General features: G+C 35.9%; 1 protein-coding gene across 1 annotated transcript in view; it reads right to left on the bottom strand.

Moving 5' to 3' along the window:
• LCP1 (lymphocyte cytosolic protein 1) overlaps window positions 1-25,460 on the bottom strand; it is a 550,854-nt gene that overhangs the window by 352,591 nt on the left and 172,803 nt on the right. The window contains exon 2 of the mRNA XM_044071582.1: window positions 11,849-11,960. The gene's annotated coding sequence lies outside the window, so the exon portion shown is untranslated. The remainder of the gene's footprint in view (window positions 1-11,848; window positions 11,961-25,460) is intronic.

Below are 25,460 nucleotides of genomic sequence, written 5' to 3' on the forward strand. Positions count from 1 at the left end.
AGTAACAGACAAAGTGGTACTTACATATGCTCTATTTACTGAGCACAAAGTTGCCTGGTCATAGAACTATACTGAATCCTCATCAACTCTTCAACATGGAGACAAGTTCATGTTTTGTAAAGCAATGTAAAGTTTTTTTTCCACCAAGCCCTATACCACCATAGCAGGCCACCTGGCAGCATAGCTCATCTTGAATCATACACTTTTAGTGTAGCTGAATGACCAGGTAGTGAGAAGGGATATCACAAGGGGGTTATTCTGCAGATCTGATGGTATCACCTTAGCCTACCCATGTATGCCATCTCTCTACTGGAGGTCACCACTGGATTGGGCTATTGCTCTTCTCATAGTGTAAGGTGCATGTATCCTTCCTATGTAGTTCTCACTGTTGTTTCTTCAATGGGATACTCCTGTAGGAGTTCAAATCACTTCCAACTAGCAGCTGGAACACAAGTTTGTCAGCAACACTCATCTTCCCCCTTCCCATCATCAGTTGACTTGCCTCTGGTATACTGTTCACACCACACTACCAGCAACAATGTTGCACACATTTCCACTGTGCTAGTCATGCCAGGTTTTATTGACCAAGAAACACACTGACTTTTAAACTGGGTCATTTTACTATCATCTGGGTGCATGCATTTATGCATGTTAAAAAGTGCATGCAGGACATTATTTCAGATTATACCATGACCCCCCATTAATATTCCAAAACGTGCACGCTGATTGGCCAGCGTGCACGTTGTAAATCGACTTATACTAATGGAAAAAGGTCCGGTCACCCGGACTTTTTCCATTAGTATAAGTCTCTTTTAAAACACTGTCTCGCTATGTTAAAAGAGTTTAACATAGCGACACAGGTTTAAAAAAAGCAACGGAGATCTCCGTTGCTTTTTTTAAAGCTGTCTTGCTATGTTAAACTCCTTTAACATAGCGACACAGTGTGTAAAAAGCAATGGAGATCTTGCTTTCTCTGTTGCTTTTTTTTTAAACCTGTCTCGCTATGTTAAATGGGTTTAACATAGCGAGACAGCTTTAAAATAAGCAACGGAAACATAGCGAGACAGCTTTAAAATAAGCAACGGAGATCTCCGTTGCTTATTTTAAAGCTGTCTCGCTATGTTAAACCCATTTAACATAGCGAGACAGGTTTAAAAAAAAAGCAACGGAGAACGCAAGATCGCCGTTGCTTTTTACTGTTTCGCTATGTTAAATGGGTTTAACATAGCGAGACAGCTTTAAAATAAGCAACAGACATCTCCATTGCTTATTTTAAAGCTGTCTCGCTATGTTAAACCCATTTTACATAGCGAAACAGTAAAAAGCAACGGAGATCTTGCTTTCTCCATTGCTTTTGGCCACAGCTCTGATGTACTGCGTAGGCATGCGCAGTACATCAGAACTGCCGCGGATACCAGACAGCTGCAGAAGGGCAGCAAAGAGGCATTATACAATGCCATTATTTAAGAAAAGTAATTATTTATTTTCTTAAATAATGTCATAGTATAATAGCAATAACCCACTTCTGGGTGTGGGTAATGCGGGATTTACCCACGGTTGTCCTTGTTTGGTCCCGAGGGCGAACACGCCAACCGTGGGTAAATCCCGCATTACCCACACCCAGGCGTGGGTTATTGCTATATTATGATTTTTCTATTAGGTACAAAAACTGATTTTAAAACATAAAAGACACTATTTGATGTTTGAGGTTAAGCACTCATCCTTTATAGAACTTTATGCAGCTATCATGTTTAGGCCAGAAAGAAGCACAGAGCTGTATTGCAGTGGTGACTCTGATTAGGAAATTGACTTATCGACAGTCAAAAATTGGAAGATAAGGTAAAGAATGCTATAAGTGAAACTTCACTTTGGTCAGCATGAAATGGGAGAAGGAGAGTGTTGAAGGAGGTTTTTATTACACTTCAAGGTGAGCTTTGCATTTACTGAGGAAACAAAACACAATTTACCTCCACAAGTGACAAGGATAAAGCCTTGACTATGGCCCTGGTGGCCTGAGTTGAAATATCAGGGAAGATGGGCCTGCGCATCACGGATGGAAAATGCATGCAGTCAGGGAGCAAATCCATGTCATTTGATTATCCTGATTTTGGGATGAGGTTGGGCACCCTGTTAAATTTAGCCTCTTGCAAAAGTTAGGGACAATTCAGCACTGATGTCCATTGCACATCCCATCCTTGGGTGGAGAATTAGGAAAAATATTTCTGGCAGCAGGGTGAAACTCCCCAGGTTTTTCATTTCCTCACAGGCCTTGGATGTTGGTTGGCCAGAGAAGGCTAAAGTCTCTAGTAAACTTGGTAGTTGAGGAAATGACCTGGGAACAAATAATGGTCAGCCGTGGAAAACCAAAAGCAAGACCAAAAAAAATAAATAAATAAACACACAATTAAGGGCAATAACTCTACTGGAAATATTGGAGTTTGCCATAGAGTACAACAGCTGTGCAGCCAGGTTTCATTTATATAAAGGTATAGTACAAGTTATTTTAATAATAATAGTACAATGAATCAGTATGTATATAGGTATAGTGTGGGTTGGATATTTTTATATGTAATTTATGTCAGAGAAATATTATGATGTTATATTTGTCCTTTTTTTCTATTTCTTTTTTGGTTTTTGAAGTACTTAGGAGAAAAAAATTCCTATTAAGGTTGAGGGTTTAGGTGGCAAGCCAGAGGATGAGGTTCAGTATTTCCAAATGTATTCATGTTTGAAAACAGATGTGTAATACTGCTTTTGGTTTATGTGGGTAACAGAACTGGAGAATGGTCTTTTGTTTACATTTCTTTTAAATGTATAGCGTTAGTAAGTATTCTGAGGAATGTGTTTAAATATTGTCTTAAATACACAGGCACTTTTTTCAGTTGATGAAGACTCTGGCAAGTGGGGTTAATAGTAGGTTTTAAGGTCTATCTTGGAAATGCATGGTAGATAAGTTGGGGTCTGCTGTAATATGAGAGAGGGGGAGGAATGAAAGAAGGGGAAAAGATGCTAACGGATGCTGCTTTTCAATGTCTGGTTCTATAAGAACATAAAACAGCACATCTTTAGCCTTTGGGTATCCAGGGCTTTACAACTGTGGTGCATATTAGTTACTTAAGGAGGCCTTGGGCACAATTCACAACATTTTGAACAGCTGTGTACTTTTCACCACTGTAGCCCCTGTTTATAGATGTCCAACTGCAGACAATTCACACATAGTTGTACTATCAGAGCCCGTGATACAGCAAAGCTGATATGTTATTTAGTATAAAACGGTGAGGATGTAGTTCTGATGCAAGAGCTAAAGTAAGTGAATTGGAGAAAGTCTTAAGGGTAGTGTTAGAGTCTTTATGGGTCCAGAAAAGATGATGAAATAGTTATATAGGAATGTGTTAAATAAGTGAAGTATGTAAGCCAGGAGGGAGACCGGCTAATGTGCTTGAGCCAGAAATGGATAGATTTTAAGGAGAGTGGAATTTCACCATATGGGTAAAAAGTCTTACAAAAAAACTATTCAGGAACAAGGCCTGATGGATGTATCATGGAAGAAAATGGGAAAGTTACAGGTTCCAAATTTGGTAGTGAGCAGTACAAACAGGGAAGTCATCTGGCTGGTATGCTGACAGACACTGTTGGAGGTGGTTAAGATAAAAGTGTTTGACAGAGCTACTTCAGGTCATGCTGTTGCATTTATGGAATGGAAAGAGGAAGGAAAGGGTCAAAGGAGATAGAGTGGAATTCTGGGAAATGGAAGGGAGTACACCTAACTGGCTAACTGAAAGAGATAGTTTTGCAGGTAATTCTGGAGAATGAATGGGAAAATGGAAGCTAGCTTGGTGACATAGTGACATTAAGGCAAATTGAAGGGATAGATTAATGGTGTATACAGGAAGTGTTAAAGCCAGACTGATTTCAGTTGTAATTGTGCATTCAGGTACTGATAAATATAAGGTTACTTCCATCCACTGCAATCAACAGGATAAATACATGGGATACCATTAACAAAGAAAAGCACTGCTAAAAAACGGACTGCCTTTGTAAGACTGCTACTTTCACTCACTGTCTTTTTACACTTAGCTGTTTCATTCAGGTATTTTATCTGAAGAGGCTTGTCCTAATTGTGACATTCTAGGTACCCAATTATAGGCAGTTTATATGTGATACTGCCCCCTCTCCATTCAATGGCAGGCCATTTTCTGGTGCCTACTGAATGTCTGAACATCATACCTGTGATATTCAGTACTATGAAAATTTATTATCGATTAAAGAGAATAAATACTAATTCCCAAATGCAGCATCTCCAATCATTATCCCCGCTCCAAGGTACAACAATCTCAAAGTTAGCATACAAAAGTTGCCAGGTTTAAATGTTCATCCTCTACATGCTTCATTACATCCACCTCCTGCTCTCAGAATTGAAACCCAGCTACACTCCACACTCCCCAGAAGAGACAGGCATACATTAAGCAGTGATCTGCATTGGTTCTGCTCATATAAGGAGACTATTATTATATCTCAGTGGTGAATGTTTACAGGAACAAGCCAATGTTCTTAGCCCCAGCAGATGATCTGCACCATAGCATAATGTAAGGCTCCCTATGGAAATGTCAAAACTCAAAATGCCAAGTGCCGACAAGCCGAAAAAAGACCAGAAACACAGAAGAGTGAATATCAAAAATCAAAAATCACTCTTCTCCTTAAAACTTCATTTTGCAGGATGAACTAAACCTCCCTGCACCCCCACATCCCCTGAACTTACATATACCAAGTCCAAGATCACCATACCACAGAGAGAAGGGAATGTTTTTGAGAAAAGGCACCTTATCCTTAGTATATGTAAGTCAGTTCTTTCCGCCATTCAACATCTGTATTGCAGGACTTGCTGTATTGGGTCTCAGCATTTCAAATGGTTATAGTACATTAATGTAGAGTATCATGATGTTACACACATACATATACATATACATATACATATACATATACATATACATATACATATACATATACTTCCTGCACTGTAGCATTTACTGTGCAAAGTACTGAAGAACATCATTAGTGCATGCATACATATACAAGGCATACTTCCAACATACACAGAATGTATTGTGCTGCAAGGAAGGGAATGTACATGCAGAAAATGGCAAAGAGACTTGGTGTCTTACAACAACTAGAGAGTGTAACACTTTGCACTAATATGATCACTATGGACTTTGGCAAGTTAATGTTTTGCCAAAAGGAAATGATACACATTCTATGCAGTTGAATGATACATGCAAAATGTATGTGCTACACTGCAGAATCACATATTCAGATACTCTGGTGGTATGTCCAGTGCTTCATACTATTTGCACACAATAACCAAGGCGCAATGTATATCATTACATTTCCTAGGTGGTATTAGTCACGTTACTATTGCCATTGTGCAACAACTGGGCTTTTGGTTTTGTGACAAGCACAACAGATCTGGTTTTGTGTAAGGGATTATGCTTCATCCTTTACAATTGCTGCACTGACCAACACAGTAGCTGTATGTACATATACACAAGTATCTATGCAAAAGTGTGTGTGTCTGTGTGTGTGCATAAGGGCATACATATGTGTGCATGTGTGTGTATGTAAGCATGCATAGGTGCATACATATATGTGTGTGCATGCACGTGCATGTATATGCATACGTGCATGTGTGTGTGTGTGTGTGTGTGTGTGTGTGTGTGTGTGAATAAGTGCATAAGTGTGTGCGCGTGTGTGTATGTGTGTATGAGTGTGTGTGTGCATGTGTGTGTATGTAAGCATGCATGGGTGCATACATATATGTGTGTGCATGCACATGAATGTGTGTATATGCATAAGTGCATATGTGTGTGTCTGTGTGTTTGTATATATATATATAGAAGATGACAGACTAAGCAATGATGTGGTATCCAAAACATTAGATAGTATACCTGGCCTGAAATATAGATGCACTGGTCTTCCCACAGACTGGTCTTCATGAGATAGTGTGCTGATTGGTCAGAAGACTATGAGCATTTGCCCTCTACTGGATATAATGACTTAGTTTGTGTAAGATTTGAAAATACTGTACTGTACCGTAATTAGCTGGAAACACTGTATGCAATGAGACTGAGAAACGAAAGTCTTAATTACCCAAGCTCATGCTGAATAGGTGTCAGTCTTTCCCTTATGAACCAAGTATTGTGCACTTTTAAGAATGAATTTTCCAAACACTGTAGTTCATTTATAAAGGCTTTATTAGATACTCACAATATCCGAATACTGTCTCCATTAACAGTACTGATAAACAATTCAAGTTGCTGTACGTCTTATTGTGATTGTCCTCAATAATGTAAACTGACAGTCTCTAGATGACCTGTTTGCTGTACTCATGCTCGAGTGTTAGACATGTTCTCTGAAGTAACAGGTCACATAAACTTACTGACCTTGGTCTCAGGCTTGTATGTACTTTATTAAGGAACATTCTGTAGCGGATCCTTTCCTTGAGAGAAGAACATTCTGTCTGCACACGTTATGCTTATCTTTGCTTTTTAGTAAACTGGCTTTTCATGCAAGGCTTAACTGTCTTTTATGCATAAATGAAACACAATTTATTTTACCCTTTAGCCTGTCTAAAGTCTAATAACTATTTTAAAATGGAAGTCCCTAATCTAACAGTTTGGAATATGTACTGATATTAAAAATTCAGATCTCTGATAGGTGAAGTGCTCTGGAAATTATTGCTGGGACTATCCAAGTGCTGCAGATATACACTTTAATGTGACATATGATTTTAGAGCATTAGACCAAGTCTGAAAGAAAACAGTTGAATTTTGAGATTTACGCATACGGTTGTGAAATAAAGTCATGGTCAGTGTCAGTAGCTCCATAAGTAAGGCTTGCATTTGGTGTTGGCAGATCAGAAGACAGACGGCTGCATTTTTATACCATTTACATGGATTCTTCTTCCAGTACTGACACTGTATGCTGCATATGGGAATAGGGCTGCTATAGTCCTGAGTAGGGGATCCCTTGGTTGAGATATTAAACTGAGGACCCATCCTCCTGAATTGGTGGTAGCTCATGTAAAATATTCCATGTCACTAACTGAAAAGAGGAAGGGTTCTTTATTATACAAAATCATCACAAATTGCATATGCTATTTATATATTTATACACACACACACACACACACACACACACACACACACACACACACACACACACAGACACACACACACACGCACACGCGCGCGCTCGCGTACGCATACATTCCATACAGTTTAATAAAAACACACATTTATAACTTCAGCTTCCCCAACTCTTTTTGCTATAATCAAAATCTTTTTAATAGCCTTGTTTAAAATCTAATTTGTTTTGTACAAGATTTCTTGACAGCTTCCTAACCAGAGAAACCAAACCCCAGAAATAATGATTTTGTCTCCTTCTTCCACTTTCTTGTCCCATTCCTCATTATAATCACATAATAGCATAATATCCTTATTAATACCTCTCTTTTATAAATATATAATTTTATGCATCTTTTCTCAAAACCCTTTAACTCTGCTGCACTCCATAAAATATAGTTTGAATTTTCTTCCGTACTACAGTTCATTTGCCTACATATCTTTTCATCATTCACTTTACACTTCCTACTTCCCTTTACCGGAATTTCATTTAAAGACGTATGCCACAAAATACTTAACCACTCATGTACTTCTTTACATTCTAACTTCCTTCTCGTTATTCACTCTTTCTATCTTTGTCCACTTCTTCATATCTATATTCCCAAGAAATTAATCATAATCCTTCCATACCGTGTACATTTATCTCTATCTAAATTTCCTAAATATAACTTCCACATGAGCTGGTGCCTTGTCCAAATTTCCCCTCGCCAGTATGAGTACCATCTTATGTCTCCTCTGAAATAAAGGCCACTGGCCTAGAAGGTCTAACACATTTACAGATAGATACGGTCTATGTTGAATCAGCAAATGCTTAAAATAGCGCACGCTGATTTATCGACCATTTAAGAGTGAAAGCTGACAATCTCAAAGACATGGAACAATGATTTATTTCCCAGTGTTTCCCCCACACCCCCTACTTAAATATACCAACTCTGACATTGCACCACAGTGGAGAACATGGCAAAGTCTCAAAAATGGCCCAGTGATTTTTTTCCCTGGGAAAAAAATCGCTGTTCCGTGTCTTCGGGATTGTCAGCTTTCACTCTTAAAGGGTCAATAAATCAGCATTCACTATTTTTAAGTGTTTGCTGATTTAATATAGACCCCAAAGATAGATAGATAGAGAGATAACTAAATAAAATAAACTTTTCAGTGCTCTAGCTGTTTTAGTTGATCTGACTTTTCTCTGATGTTGACTTTTGCTTTGACTCACATAATAATATGCACCTGTAATATAGTGCAGCTGGATGTAGAATGCTCATTTAGTTGAAATGCAAGGGTGGAGGAAGTGTTAGAAAATGGCAGAGTCTGACTGTGGTCTTGCTTTTTGTCATACAGACTCTGTATGTTTACGTTTCTGTTACCACCATAATTCTTTTGGGATGGAAAATAGTTATGGTGTTGTTATGTTGTGGTGGTCGTCATCATGTTATTTAAAGGTACTGGTGAAGAAGTGTAGTAAGAGTTTGATCTAAGTTTCTCATTGTACATTGATTTTTATAATGCTTGCTTTCATTTTCTTTAACATCTTTATACTTGATTCTCTCTGTTACATATGATATTGTAAGATGTTTTGGAAAAAAAAAAACAATATAATAAAGCTCAACTTAATTGGCTGAGGCATAATACTGAATTTCAACAACAGGTTCATATGTACTTAATAGGCTATTGGTCTTTGAGGATGCAAAGAAGACTAGCCTTACATTTCCATTGTAGTTTTTAGTCTATATATTTTGCTTATACATAAGCTAGAGATAAACTGAACAAGGATATGTTAGGGCATTTACGTTTCCCCTATTAGTGAAGAACAGGGTTGTTAAATCAGGGTTGAATTTTCAGTGACCCATCCATTCAACTAAATTACATGCTAACAGAGTAACAGAAGTGCTTTGCTTTATGTGTTGTGGAAGGCCGCTCCATAGAAATTATATTCTCTGTAATACATACCTATTCCTCCCACATCTTCATTTATTTTACAAAACAGAGATCCCTTTACTGGATGTTTATGCTACCACTGCACTTAAGTCTGGCAGAATAGCGTTTGCTGACATCTCTACAAGAGGCAGTATAATGTTATTGTGGACATAGAAATGTAGTGTTCTTCAAGGTACTGGCAGGGGGATGTAGAAGGAGTGAGCATGTACCCTGATGCTGAATTCTTGAATGTTACAGGGGACATGCAATCCCACTTGTTCTAGTAGCTTTTTTTTCTTTCCATAACTGCAATACATGTCTAAAACAGCATTTTTATACTCTGCTTATAATATTGACTACACATGTTAAATATGGGTGGCATGAAATAATTCATAAAGGTTTATATCTGCATAAAATGACTATGAATGACTGGGAAGTAAGTTATGACAAATCTGTTATGCTACTTCATTTTAGATGTAGAAAAGGTACAAGTCAGTGATTTTTTTATTGGTTGGGGGTGATAGTCACACAGTGGTTGAAACTGATTTTTAAAAATTAGAAATAATCATGCCGCATGCTAGAGAATAACAAAAGAAACTATTGTGCCATTTATGCGGCTGCCCTGAACTTTTAAACATTTCAGTAGTGATAAGCAAAACAGATTTACCATATAAAGTGAACATATAAAAAAAGAGTGCATTAGAGAGGAAAGCTATATTTTCAGTGAGGATGGAAAGCCTGTGAAAAGTCTGAGAAAATATTACACTGAAAACTGAAGCCTACAATTTGCAGCCAAACTGAAGTTCACGTTTCCTGTTTCACAACACTGCTAGAGAGATGCAACTGTGTTTTCAGCTTTTGCACTGCAGGTGTGCCGGCATTTCTGTTATGGCAAACACTTCACATATAGATGACTGCCTTTTTTTGTTTTATGCAGAAAATTTACTCAGTACACAGAATATTACCAATGCTGCTAATATATATATGGTCTTTACTGATGGAAGAAGGAAATAATAGCCAGTGCAATTAGAAAACATTGCTTGTGAGAAGTTTCAAGGCAAGCTATGTTTCTGAATTGTTCATTTCAAAACATCATGTTGCAGAATTCTGACCACCTAAACAGCAATCTGAAATCTTGAGTGGGGTGAGGCTGTTCCAATTCTTTCATAGATATTAACTGTGATATCATTGTCATGGCACTTTATACACCTTATCATCTTGAAGCTAAGTGTCACACCCACTGCTGCTTTGAAATAGGAAAGATTAATCTTTTAAACTATTTACTCTGTTTGTGCATCTTATTCATTTATTCGGAGATCTTTATTTTGTACACTGCTATTTCCAACCACCACCCTGCCAGCTTACAGCTACTTATTTATTTATTTATTTTTATTTATTTTCTTTGTTTACCAGGTAATGTCCGACTGGGCATGAGGCCCATTTTCAGCTGAGGCCTGGGGAGAAAAGCTCCATACATACAAATAGACAGTATTAAACAATCAAACTGAATATGCGTTAATCAACAATGTACAAAGCAAGTCAGTAAAGAACTTATGACTCACATGAGTAACTTTATAAAACTTTTCGCGACTGAATCAGTTCCTACTGAACCACACCCAAGTTTCTTGCACCTAATTATGAAGTACTTAGCACTCATGGGGGTGTGCGATTATATCTGATGCACCTATAAGCTGTACATTTTACTACGGATCATATCTGTGGTTTGAAGGTGGAATTATTTCACTTACTTGCATCTTTAGTCCATCTCCTTTTTGGTAACTTCCCTGTCAGTTCTGCAAGCTCTAAAGTAAGCTGATCTTATTTCAGAAAAAGGGGTTTTTACACTGACATGTATGAATGTCTCTCACAAAACTCAGCTTGTATTCCTGGTACTTTTGTTTCACTTTGCTTATGTCCCTAACAAGCAGCCAGACAGTTTCAAAGTGTCAATGACATAAATGAATACCATAAATGCTTCCCATCTTAACGGATAGCAGGTGATAGAAATTCCTTGCAGCCAAACCTCTCCACAAAAATATTTTACCATTGTGACAAGAAACAAAAATACAACAAAATATAGCCTGGCATAATCAATTTCCTGGTAAACATAAATTTTATTTGTGGAAAGGTATCTAACAAGTTATAGGCAATACACTTTTGAGTTTTGTTCTAGGACAGTCTACTGTTGCAAATAAATTGTGTAGAATAAAACAGTATTTACAGTGGCTTGTAAGTTTTTTTTTCAACATTTGCAACATACTTTTAGATATGTTCATGATATAAAATTTTCTGTGACACCACATATTAAATAGGACATCCTTAGCAATGTATGCCATTCAAGCTCATTCTGTTCCACACTGCCATTTTGGGGCACATGAACTACATGCAGATGACTGAGTCAGTATATAAAACTTTTTTTAAAGGTATAGGCTAAAACTCCAACCATTCACAGAAATAAAATATTTTCTTTTCATGGAAATCCCTGCAATGATTAACTCTCTATTAACAACAGACCTGCACGTTATACAAGCGCAAAGATCCCCACTGCACATTAAATTTTGCAAGCATGGTTCTAGAAGGCCATGTTGTAGTCATCTGCCATTGGATCACAATTAATTACATTTTCTAAGCAATGTCTTTCTCCATGTTTTAAGATATAAATCTGAATTACCTTGCATAAGTCAGTGTTATAAAGGTATCCACAAATATCAGACTTATCACAATGCGAGTAAAAATGGAAATTATGAAATGCTTACCTTGTAAAAAATGTGATGAAAATCAAGTTTTTGACACAGACTTTGATATACAGGGACCAGCTCACCAATCTGCAGTAGGACAGCTCACGAAATGACAATTTGTCAGCCTGATCTGTGAGAGGAAGGAAGTGACTAGTAGTGTGACACAGTGTCTTTCCACAGAGCAAGATTTGTCTTTATAAGGATATTTTACAACTTAACATGAAGCCTTCACTTCCACAGTACCTGATTCACTCACTCCTATAGGTCACTGTGATATACACATGGCTTTCTTTGCACGTCTGTTAAAATACATTTCTACTGAGTTAATAACTGCTAGGCAAAAGTTTAAGCTTTCAGTGGTTAAGACTTCCTCTTAGCAAACTGAACATGCCAGTTTAGTAACTTCATGATAAGCTATTTTTCTTGTCTATCAGTGCAGACAGCAGTTAACATTTTTACACCTGCTTTCTTAAGACTGATTTCAAATTATGTCTGCATCAGTAATTATAAGTAAACCAGGATTATTCACATTTTTTTTAGATTACACTACATACATAAAGAATTAAATGTAGTTCTTATTCTTCTATTTTGTATTTAAACTAGCAGCTTGGTTCCCTATTATTTATGAATACTTAACATTTGCCAGCCAAGCCAACATTTTAGTGTAGTTGTGACAGTCTCTTTGTATAGCAAATACTGATTTAATTTTCATCTGTTTCTCCAGTATTCACCCCACTCCTTCTGCATATGTATGTTTTTGTGTGTGTGTGTGTGTGTGTGTGTGTGTGTGTGTGTGTGTGTGTGTGTGTGGACACTCTGCTCCCAACAATTCAGAACTTGTTTTTGGACAACAGTGTTCATCAATTAGAACTCACAAGTGCAACTCCTTTCTGACATATGTAAACTACATTTACTAATATTTATTATACATAAGGTACACTTTTAGAAAAGGATATATAATTATGCTAAAAGTCACTTTCCCAGCTCAAGTCTGCTTAACCTGAATTAAGAACCATGTATACTCCTCTCTATTGCTCCCTTTAGCAGCTCTACTACATTATTTAATGATGCACACATTTATTGCCATACATGGCTGTAAGACAGTTCTACTTTGTCTGTTCGTCTGTCACTCTCACTGGGGAACAAGCACTTCTAGTTCTACTCTCAAATCTCCACATGAGTTTCAGTGAATTTTACCTTCTTCCTCTTCTGTCTTTTGGTATTTTATAAGCACCTATTTGCAAGGCAATTACAACACATGCATACAGTTCTGCCCTTCACTTGTTCTTTTGAATATATTTCATAGCAAACTTCTTTATCGCACATTGTCCTCAGCAATGACAGTGCATGTATTTCTCTAACCTCCTATAAAACAAACTAATTTTATTAACTCCGTATCCTGAAAACTTACCAGATGTATCCAATAGCTGGAATAAACTATACACATTATGTTCCAAATCTGTCTAATTATAAACAGCAAACAAATTATTATTTTTCTCTTCATGACCTGTTAAATATCCTATCAAATATGATCATCTCTCTATTGATATATAGGGCACAGGATACTAAGTAAACAAAACACATTACAGTGGGCCTCATTACTTCATTGCCCTTGACAATTAAAAAGGTTCAGTACATTCCTGAGTGAACTTTAACTCTAGCAATAGATGCTGTATAAATAGCCATTAATAATTCAACCAAGACATTTGCAAATCCAAATTCCCAGAACACCCGGGTTCAGTAAAACCATTCCAATCTGTCTAAAGCTATTTCTGCATCAAGATGTGTAGTCACTCACTTAGCTTGCATTCTCTGTGACATTTTGCTCAACATGCCTGTTTTCCAAATATTATCAAACGTTTGCCCCTTTCACATATTCTCATTGATTATTTTTGATAAACTAAGGAATGTCTTGCAAATTTCCTAGTATAATAGATATAAATAACTTGTAGTCATGTTTTATTTTAAAAAGACAGTGGGTAAGTGCTACAGTGTGTGGGTCTGCTCTACTGCAACAAACGTATTGTTGATCAAAATTCTAAAGTCTGATGGCCACCAGTGTTATGCTCTTTCATTACACCACTGGTATTTAATAGATTAAAGTTAAAAAAGGCAAACAAATATGCATCACTAAACAGCTAATTAATTGCAGCTTGGTCACAAGAACATGCAGAAGATATGTACTACTGCCCTGAATATAGGTCTACATCATACACACCCAATAACAGGTTTCACATATAGCACCCCACTAAGCAGAATCCTTGTCCCAGTTCACCAGACACTTTTCACACTACCATGTCTGGGTTTTGGTGCTTTACATATCCACACACACACACACACACACACACACACACACACACACACACACACACACGCACACACACACACACACACACACACACACACACACACACACACACACACACACACACGCACACACATACATTAAGGCAGGTAGTGTTCTCCATGTACTGGTTCAAGATAGCGAACTGCCACCACATAATATTACCTGTCTGGGAAGCCCCCATTTACTGTTTCACCCTTGTTAATAACCTGAATAGTTATAAACACAAATGATTGCATGTAGCAGAGCAGTCTGGCAAATTAGAAATGGATAGCAGCAGTTTGTGATAATTTTTAGCAATAAATACCCTAGACACTGATTATTAAATAAGTAAAAAGATGATCAGCCACAAGCATTTAAAAAAAGCAAATAATATACTTTGCTTAAAAAAGAATGAATTATGCAGTGCAGTTAACAACAAATACACAAAAAAATGCAACATTTGCACATAGCAACAACAGTAAGTAATCCTTTTGAACACATGGATACAAGAAAAAAAAAGCAAATGTCTACAGCTGGACTTTTTCCTATCTATTCTTAAACAAAAGACTTATGAACCCTGATCTATTCTTACTGACTTCTCAGAATATTCTTCAGGCAGGGGCAACTACAAAAACAACTTACAAGCCTGTATAATACAGACTCCTCTCCTCTCCTCTCATTCCTTCTCTCTCTCCTCTCGTCTCCTCTCCCCACCCCTCCTCTCCTCTCCTGTCCTCTCCTCTCCTCTCTTCCCTTCCCATCTCTAATATATGTTAATTCAGCTATTTGGTTTATTTATTTTTCATAGTAAAACCACAGATGCAGTTAGGCATGGTTTCACATTTACCTGCTATGAGACTGTTTTCCTGTTCTTGGCTAGTTATGCCCTAAAGGGATTGTGTAATTGCTATTTTAAGCTATTTCGTTTCCTAGCCTAGGTATAGTCACAATAGTTAAAGATCTCTGTCATCAAAGGACAGGAAAATTACATTTCATGATTCACATCTGCTCTACATTTCACATCTAATGTAAAATTGTTATATTTCCCACCAGAATGCAGTTATTAACTTTAGTTACAAACTTCACATACGTTCAAACATCTTTCTATGCCACTGAAATAAACACACATATTGCAGATTATGTCACATATTTTAGTTTACCTATTGAGAGTTTTGCAAGGCTTATGTACAGTTCAGATGCCTGTTATATTCTGACTAAAAAAATAGCATATTTATTTTCTAACACCACTATTTAAAACTGAAATCAGTCTATATACTTGGATTCTTTTTCTGTTTTTTTCAATATGTACAGATTTGCCTACATTTTTATTTAATACATGTTTTCATATAAAAGTTAATAAGTAAATTAGCTAGTTATGTTTAGGAAAAAACAATTTCTAGTGTTATATATAACTAGTTATACAGTTGTCAGAGTATGGAGGTACTGATGTTTTGATATAAATCAGTAAGTGATAGAATTTTAGTCCAAGGATTCTTCTGAATATTCCTAGGAAATATTCTACTTTCCTTTATTCTAGTCTCCTTGAAAACTGCTTCTTTTAAAAATGACAAAAATTCTTCAAACTGAGGAGGTGATGAGTTTTTCTGGTTCTTAGTTATGCTTTTTCTTGCAGCAGCCATTATCTACCCATCTCCAAAGTAGATATTGGGTTTCATTGTCTATTTTAGATGTTCCTGTTATATTGATTAAAACCTAGCATTTTTGTCAAGAAGAATGTGCAAACAATAATGTTTTTGAGAAGTCTTTTACTTTTTCCCAAAAAAGTTTTATTTGTGCACATTCAAAAAATATATGTGACCAATGTGCATTACAGATTTCAAACACCTCCAAAATTTTATGTCCTTATTATTATTATTATTATTAAACTTTGCTATTCTATTAGGAGTAGGGAAAGACCTATATAGAAATTTCTAAGTGAAAATACTCAAATATTGTGACCATGAGGTGCATTTTCTAGAATTCAATAACTGTTTTTTGCATTCAATAGTTAACATTATATTATGTCCTAGGGTGACATGTTTCCAGCAGAAGACATTTCTTGCATTCCAGTTATTGATTTTAGTTGTATTAATTTTACCCAAAAAGTCTCATTATTTTTATAAGAATACTCACCTCATACCAGATTTTCAGATCTATGTTACATATAATTGTGCTTTTAAATGTTTTTAAAAAGTGATTAATATAATTTGATTCAATGGGAGAAATCAGTCTATACAAATTAGTTATAGTGGTAGTAATTGCATACCGACATAATCCCTGAAAAGATTATCCTTTTTGGTATGATCTGTTATATCAACTTTCATTTTATTTTTGTCATAAATAAGAGACAGGTGTAAAGTCTTATAATTTGAGTCATAGTTAGGATCTATTCAATTCAGAATACTTTTAAAAACTACTGATTTTACATAGGTGCTTAAATCTAGATTAGGAATACCTCCTCAATCCCATGTTTTAATATTATGCTGAAACGTTATACTCTTTAGGAAACCAAAGGAATTTTAACTTCATTCTGTTAACTTCCTTTATTTGCTTTTTATCAGGAGGAGAAGCTTGAGCTTGTATTATATATAATATTTTTGAAAAAATAACTATTTTTATTAATTGCAATCTATCTTCAATGGAAATTAAAATTTTATTCCTTTTAATAGTTAAATTTGTAACGGTTTCCAGGATTTTTTTAACAATTCCTCATTTTAGTTTCTTCTAATGTTCTTGTTATATTAAAACCTAAATATTCTTAAGATTGAAGTCTGTTCACTCTATGTAGAATATTCATGTTAGTATATTTAAATAATTCTGTATGTTTTATTAAAGTAATAGCCAAAAAAGAATAGCTTCAAATTAAGAGCTATCTCATTTTATTATGTGTATGTTGAGATGTTGGTAAACACACATATACTGTATTATGTACAAAACAATATTGAGAATGACCATCAGTCTCTGGCTTTTATGTACCCTTAATAAATACAGTATAATTGTTCTTTCAGACTCTTGTAATCAAATTATCTCATATTTAAGCTTAGATAAAAGTTCAAGAAGCATTTAAAATCTTCATAAAAGATAATGATTCTGTAAATCTTTCTGTTATATCAAGAAAGATAAATTCTGTCTTGCATGCACTACCCCACCCCTCAACAAAAAAACAGGGATACAAAGGGAACCAAGCAGCACTGCACGAACAATGGGGAAACATAAACCTCCTTTGTCTCCCCTTCCAAACTCCCCTCCCTCCTGTCCTGCCACCATACTAACCACCAACCAAGCTCCAAAATAATGTAGAGACTAACTATCAGTACACCAATGCAGCTTGTTTTATACAAATTCAAAAGGAAAGTCCTCTCTTTTCCTAACAGTTGCCTTGCCATGTTCAACCACAAAGTAGCCTGTCACCACTGAGAAATAATCTAATCTCTAGGCACAAGCCAAAAGCAGAAAGAAAGAAAGAATGCAGAAGAAGCCCCAAGTGTGTAAAGAAACATGATGAGAAATGAGAAAAAACATAATCACTTTATACATATGTAGCCATGTTCCAAAGTCCTCTCCCTACACACATGTGACGGACTCCCAAACACACCTCCTTCAAAACACTTCAAGTCCAATGCTCACAACCAGAATCACACATAACACATTAGCAAAAGGGAAAGAATCCTGGAAAGCAGATCATCATATCAGGAGTCCCCACCCATACCCTTGCCTTCAAAAGTGATAAGCTCAAACATCAGTAACACTAAAGCCTAAATAGAAGCTAAAGGATTATTTAAGAGGTATTTTAAGAGATAAAATATAATTCTGTAGTTTTCTCCACCACACCAAGAAGCCTGAGCTCTGCCTTGTGTACATTGTCCCAGGTCTTAAGAAAAAAGCAATAGATTAAGGCACTCAAGTAGAAATACACGAACAATGGAGAAATATAAACCCCCTTCTTTTCTGTTTATTAAATTATTTTTCCATTTGCTCAGCCACTATGCTAACTACTAACTTAGCCCCCAATACTGCAAAGACTACCAATCAGAACACCAATGCATCTCATTTTAAATAAGTTCAAAGGTAAGGCACTCTCAGCCCCTAGCAATTACCACGCATGTTCAACCAGAAAGCAGACAATCACCGAGAGGCGATCAAATCTTTATATATGAGCCAAAAGTGGGAAGAAAGAAAGCAGGGGAAGATTCAAGTGTGTGAAAAAACATGATAGAAAAGCAAAAGAAAAAAAAACATAATCATTCTGCACATACATAATCACGCTTCATAGCTTTCCCTCCAGCAGACAAAATCCATTTCATTCCCAAACAAAACAGTTTCAAATCCCTCTAAGTCTAATTTTCATAAATAGAATCAAACACAATATTATATTAGTAAAAGGGAAAGCATTTTAAATAGTAAAATATCATACTAGTACTTGTACTTTGAGTGTAGGAGTTTCATTTTACCTTTTTCTTTTAGAAGTAATAGGTTTAAGCACTAATAATAGTTATAAACATTTGTATTATATATTGCACTGTTCAAATTGCTTTTCTATAATAGAGGTATTATAATTTATAATAAATCAGCAAGAGCAAGTAATCAATATTTGCTTTAAAAGATATTACCTTATTTTTTAGGTAAATGTATAGAAGGACTCAATATATGTCCCTGAAAATCATTAAGAGAAGTCTATATTTTCAATAAGGTCTTCAAAGATTTATTGTTAGAATATGTGGTTAGTTCAGGTTTTTGTTTCTTCTTTCTAAGTTAGTCCATGAGGCTTTCCCTGAAAATCTATGTAAGGCGGGAGGGGACAAGTCCATCTCTTCTATCATGGGTATCACATTGTTATTCTTCATAAGGGAAGTTGTTTCTTCAATAAAACTGAATATTTTATATCCAGTATTTAACAGTATTCTTATTCTTGCAGGAACAATTCCTTTAGATTTAATTCCATTTTGTTTAACCAGCTTCACCAATGGCTAACATTTCATTCTGAGTTCCATGGTTTTAGTCGAGTAATCATTGTCAGATCTTATGCTGTGCTGACCAAATTTCAAAGGAGATTTTCCCATCCTGCTTTAAAAACAAGTTTCTTGTCTATAAAAGAGAGTTTACAATTATAGATCTTGGAAGAGATGAGGCAGATAGTATAGGCTTACCTATGGCTCTATGAGCTCTATCTATACCATAAGACAGTCCTCCCTGTAGGTTTAACAATCTAGGTATCTGAGCAGTTAAAAAAGCATAAACCAAATATTTTTATGTTGCATCTCCTTTTTCTGTTTTTGAGGTTGTCTTATTTATTAACCATGAATTTTGTTTTAGCAGATATTCAGTTTGCATTTCTTCCTCCTTTAATCTTTGTTCTATATTACTTAAAGCATTTCCATAGCAGTAATTTTAGCCTCATGTTGCTGTATAATTTCTTTGAGAATATATGTCTGTTTCACACTATTTTCTCTCATGTTTCCTAGATTTTCCTGAAGTCTATATGCTTTCAATAATAATTCCTGAAGAGTAGAAGTTATTTATTGAATGTCCTTCTTTAGTGAGGAGTCAGCATTGGAATGTTTAAAAGTGCCCATCTCTTCATGAAGCTGTTAAATCGCTAAAGTATTTTGACAAGAACATTTTGAAATAACTTCATAAAATTTGACAATAACATAGTCTGTATATTTGTAAGATTTTTCTGTGAAGAAATTTTTATGATTAGTTTTTCCTGAGAAAATTTAAAGTTACTGCTGAGCTCTGAGAGAGTACTGCTTTCGATTAGCCATCCAGGTGCCCCCCTTCTTTTCCTCTTTTGTCATCACATTTAATACCACTCATTTTGTGTTTGGCTTGATTGTGTACAGCTCTTACAAGCTGTGCTACCAAGTTCCTCAATTATTACAGAGACTTCTACAATGACACCCAGTTTTCACCTGAGACCTGATGAGCATAGTCACTATTCTAGTCCGTGCTGTACAGTAGCCAGTGGGCACCTTTTCTTATTCTTATATTTTAAAGAGTTTAAATCAGGTAAAGCCTGCTTGTTTTTTTACAGTGCAATCCAAGGTAAACATATTATACTGCTTTACTAAGCTAACAACATTATTTCATCATCGTTAGATTTATTATAATATTTACATATGTTTATTGTATTACATTATTAACCCACTTATTGGATAATCTATCTAGCTTGTTTTTATCAAACTATCATACTGCACTTCTTTTTTATTGTGTTACCTATTATGATATCTATTTGTCTACATGTTTACTTATAATGCTGTCAAACTGTGCAGCTTACTATTTCAACTAGCTGGTTCCATCTTGTTCTAACTGGTCCCAACTTTGTACTATTCTGAGCTTCCTAGCCACATTTTTTGTACTCCTTATTGAATTTTCTATGTATATTTGCATTATCTAAGTACACTTGCCCTTGCTGGTTTAACTTATTTAAAGCTAATTCTAATGGGGTTATAATATTTTTTTTCTGGTACTCCTTGTTATGTTCTCCACCCTAAAAGAAAGAAATGCCAACAACTGGACACAAGTCACTTTAACAGACAAATGTTAAGTGCTTTTTGACATAAATGGTCTTCATCAGAACAAAGTATCAGCATAATAAAACCAATTTAAATATTAAAGATTCTCAATTAAAATCACATGACACAAAAGACCCAATCAAGAAAAAATACTTGGCTTGAAACAATCTCACTTACACTTTTTAAAGTTGAATTGGTGCTTTAAAATCACTTTGTAATTGATCTTGTTATACCTGGTGGGTTATAAGAATTAAACATAATCTACTTCTTTGAAATCAAACCCCCCCTCTCTGTCCCCATTAAAATCTTTAGATACATAATCAATAATTGTAAAAAAAAAATTTTAAAACCTTTACATTCTGCTGAGTGTTTGGCTAAAGTGTTGTGATAATTCTTAGTTTTACCTGCATACTGGTGCTCATAGACTCACTCCCTAAGCTCCATTATAGCTTTTCCAATGTAATATGGATTGCATGAACTGCACTCAGCCAAACAAACTACATATATGGAAGCACAAGTAAAAAAGCCAGGTACACCATAAGCTTGATCTGCCCCATAATATGTGAAATATCGACTATCAGAAATGTACATGCACACATGGCACAACCCATACATTTAAAAGTACCTCTTTTACTGGTCACTATTGTAGTTTGTCTCATTTCCATTAATGACTTGATATTGTATACTTTTTTGTTTATAAATAAAGGTTTCTCCAACATTCTTAACCCCCTCATTAGCTAACAAAAATTCTCCAGTTGTTACTTATACTTCACTTAATAGCACTACTATCAAGTGTAAAGATCAGGAGGATGGAGAGACCAACTTTTTATGTTCTGAGTTCTAGCAGATGAACAATACTTAGTATCCCCTGCCACAACCCCTTTAACTAAACCACTGCAATACCCTCAAAAAAGAAATCTTGGAGTGCTTTAGAAAACCTATCCAACAACTCAACATCAGTTGTGAGATGTCCCATTCTGATGAGTTGGCCTTTTGTAATGTTGTGTTTCAAATAAGTGGGGTGCAAACTAGAAAGATTCAATACTGCATTGCTAGAACAATTTTTGTAACTAATAGGGGAATATAACAAACAAGTTCCCTGCTTTTGATATACCTCCACATCTTCTTCTTTTTTCGGCTGCTCCCATTAGGGGTCGCCACAGCAGATCAACTGTTTCCATTTCTTCCTGTCCTCTGCATCTTGCTCTGTCACACCAACCACCTGCATGTCCTCTCTCACCACATCCATAAACCTTATCTTAGGCCTTCCTCTTTTCCTGTTACCTGGCAGCTTCATCCTTAGCATCTTTTTTCCAATATACTCTGCATCCCTCCTCAGCACATGTCCAAACCAACGTAATCTTGCCTCTGTGGCTTTGTCTCCAAACCTTCCAACCTGGGCTGACCCTCTAATATACTTATTCCTAATCCTGTCCATCCTCGTCACACCCAGTGCAAATCTTAACATCTTCAACTCTGCCACGTCAAGCTCTGACTCCTGCCTTTTTGTCAATGCCACTGTCTCCAACCCGTATAACATAGCTGGTCTCACTACCCTCTTGTAGACCTTCTCTTTCACTCTTACTGGTACCCTGCCTGTACTCTTTTCTTCACCTCTCTTCCACACTCACCATTACTCTGAACTGTTGATCCCAAGTATTTAAACTCATCCACCTTCACAACCTCTACTCCCTGCATCCTCACCATTCCTCTGTCCTCCCTCTTATTCACACATATATATTCTGTCTTAGTCCTGCTGACCTTCATTCCTCTTCTCTCTAGAGCATATCGCCACCTCTCCAGGGTCTCCTCCACCTGTTCCCTACTCTCACTACAGATCACAATGTCATCTGCAAACAGCATAGTCCATGAGGACTCCTGTCTGATCTCGTCTGTCAACCTGTCCATCACCATTGCAAATAAGAAAGGGCTCAGAGCTGATCCTTGATGTAATCCCACCTCCACATTAAACGCATCTGTCACTCCCACTGATACCTCCACATCTAAAAATTGAATTCCCATCTTACTAGTGTTAATAGAACATTTCAGAAAACTAGTACTTTCATTCATGTACTGAAAAAACTTGTTCAATTCAATCAATTTCAACAAACTACAGAGTTCAAATAAACAGAATCGAGCCATCTAACATACGCACACACTGAACAACAAATCTGTAAATCCTGTTCCCATGAGGTAATACCTTTAAAAGTTCATATTTTAATTTGACTGATAGAGAATTTACTGCAGAAGAGGCAAATGTTCTACTCAAAGGTTTATCTTTTATTCCAACTGCTATATCTAATTTGGTTGAAACTGTTTTGGACTTGAGAGTTTTTACCAGTAAATTAAATCTCAAAGAGTGTTTTAAGAACATGGTAAGCAGTAGTAAAGGTGACTTTGTTCTGCCAAGTACTTTTAATCCACTTCTGCATATTATAATTAAAGCATTCAAAGAATGTTGTGATAAGGAAATTGGAGAAATTTTAAAAGAAAAGAATAATTGTAAGTTTTATAATTTGACGCAAAGTGAAAGGTTAAGTTTGAAAATCTTAAGAAATGAATATGACATCACAATAATGAAAGCATATAAGGGGGGGGTCTATGGTGGTGGTCAAACAAAAGGACAATGTAAGTAGTATGCAGCATTTTTTGGATAATTTTATGTTTTATGAAAATGTTAATAAAATTATTTAAAAAGCATACAAAGATATAGATTCTTGGCTTTACAGTAGTTTGGTTGAAGGGGTGATTTCAAACCACATGAATAAATACTTCCACATTTCTAAACCAATAATAGGTAAATTATTTGGAGTGCCCAAAATTCACAAAGTTGAGTCAAACTCACCATACAGACCTATAGTTTCAACAGTGGTTTCTAAGTTAGAAGCCATTTCCAAATTTGTGTACAGAGCGTTGTTGTTGGTCAAAAGTATGCCATCTTTTGATAGGGATCCCATTGATTTTTTGGAAAAAATTAAGACAATATGAGTAGAAACAGAGGATTTATTAGTTACAGCTGACATAAATCCACTATACACTGTTATTCCATATGAATTAGGAATTGAATGGTTGGCTTTCCTTTTAAAAGAAAGTAAGCAATACACCTTGGATGAAACTAAGTTCCTTGTAAAGTGTATAGATCAAGTGTTAATGAACAACTTTTTTCTTTCGAAGGAAAATATTACCATAAAAAAATAGAAGTGGCGATGGGAGCACGTATGGCTCCCAATTATGCCAATTTAGTGATGGCATACTGGGAATTGTATATTTTGCATACTCTGCCAGGATATTAGTCAGTGCAATATTACCACAGGTTTATCAATGATTTCACTGAAGCTGCATTTGTTTTGCCATTTGGGTCCAGTATTTCCTGTTTTCTTTATTGAAGCTTCTTTCACAAGTATAATAGATAATTAAAGAATAAACCCCTATAGTGGAAACATGGTATCAGCAATTAAAAATTACAATTACAATTACAATTAAAAACAATATATGGTATTGAATAGTACTTTAAAATTCCCCCATTCTATAAGTGAAATCAAATAGGTCTGCAAAGAACTCAGGCATAAGTTCAAAACTTCCAGAGCCAGGTACAAACTGAATATCAACACCTCTTCCAAAGATTACCATAATAGCTTCTTTAGCTAAGTTACAAATTTCAGAAGTAATACTCAACACTACAAAGAAATAATGTCAAATGATGCCACCTACTATTACCCAAAGGGCATTGCTAATATATAATACTCATGGAAAATTTAGTTCCATTTTCTCCCTACTTTCTCTTAACTGCTTCCTCCCCCTTACTAATTAGTTTTTACCTTCTTCTACATACTTCTGCACAGATCTTAAATGCCTTCTCCAAAGCAAAAAAAAAAAAAAAAAACAAACAAAAAAAAAAAACACTAGGTCTATGGGCTTGGCCAACATACTAGGCTGTCTCCTCACCACTGAATATAGCTTTACTGTCTACCTTTTAATCATATTCATTCTAAGCCTCTCAAATGGATTCCTGCTTAAACTTGGAGAATGGCTGTAGAAGTACCCCTACACAAGGACAAACCTATCAGTGACTCTGTGGGACCTATAGGCCAATTAATCTTACTAGTTTAATTCGCAAACAAATGGGACATATTGTTATGTAACTCATCAGTATTAGTATTGGCAGCTGCACTCCCTTAACTCAGTCTGAATTTGAGAAAGTTAAGTCCTGCCTACTGAATCTAATGAGCTCCTTTCACAAGGTAGCTGAATATTGGCAACTCTGTGCACATTGCTTGCCTGGATCTAAGACCTTTGGAGTGATCCCACACTGAGGTATTTTTGATAAACTCACCCACTTAAGTATCACCCACTATTTTACCTACTGATTAGGTAACTGCTGAAATATAGACCCCAGAGAGTAAGGGTTGGGGATTACTATTTTCTAAGATTTTTGCCATCAGTGGTGTCCCACAAGATTCTGTTTTGGGTCCACTCTTCTTAGGTTACTTCTTAGTTTTACTGATGTCTAAGCTGACATCGGGGGCTCTGGCTAAAAAGTTGGTTGATGACTGCAAGTTCAGCACAGTCATTAACTTTTCAGCTGCTGCCCATATCTTACAAGAGGGCCTAACCTAGACTAGAGCCTGGTGTTAAATTCATGCACTCAGGCTTAACATGCATCCGCGTACACAAATACACTACACATACAAAATTCAGTATTGTACTCTGGGAATCAAAGACATCCCTGCATACTCCTAAATTGATGCCATCTTTACAGCCTTAGCCATTCATGAATGATGAGCTCTCT

Source organism: Protopterus annectens, chromosome 5.part0 (genome assembly GCF_019279795.1).
Source record: "Protopterus annectens isolate FY-2018-M chromosome 5.part0, PAN1.0, whole genome shotgun sequence".
Lineage (NCBI taxonomy): Eukaryota > Metazoa > Chordata > Ceratodontiformes > Protopteridae > Protopterus > Protopterus annectens.